Here is a 284-nt window from a genome sequence, read left to right on the forward strand (position 1 = left end):
CCAATCACAGATTTTTCGTGGATTCCTGCTACAAAGCTACAGGTACTGTTGCTGCCAAAGCAGCCACAAGCATTGCTGGTTCTGTTGCTGATATTTTTTTGCCTCCTTTTGGCTCCAGTAGTGGATATACAGCATACTCAGCATTGTAACTCTTTCGGCACGGTTTCTGGTCTTGTTACGCAACCTGGCTGCTTTTGCGAGTCCTAATTTACACCACCTTCCGAATATACTATCACTGTCTATACAATTACGATGCACACTCACAACACTCTCCTATCATTATC

Source organism: Trypanosoma equiperdum (genome assembly GCF_001457755.1).
Source record: "Trypanosoma equiperdum strain OVI genome assembly, contig: ctg_1727, whole genome shotgun sequence".
Taxonomy (NCBI): Eukaryota; Euglenozoa; class Kinetoplastea; order Trypanosomatida; family Trypanosomatidae; genus Trypanosoma; species Trypanosoma equiperdum.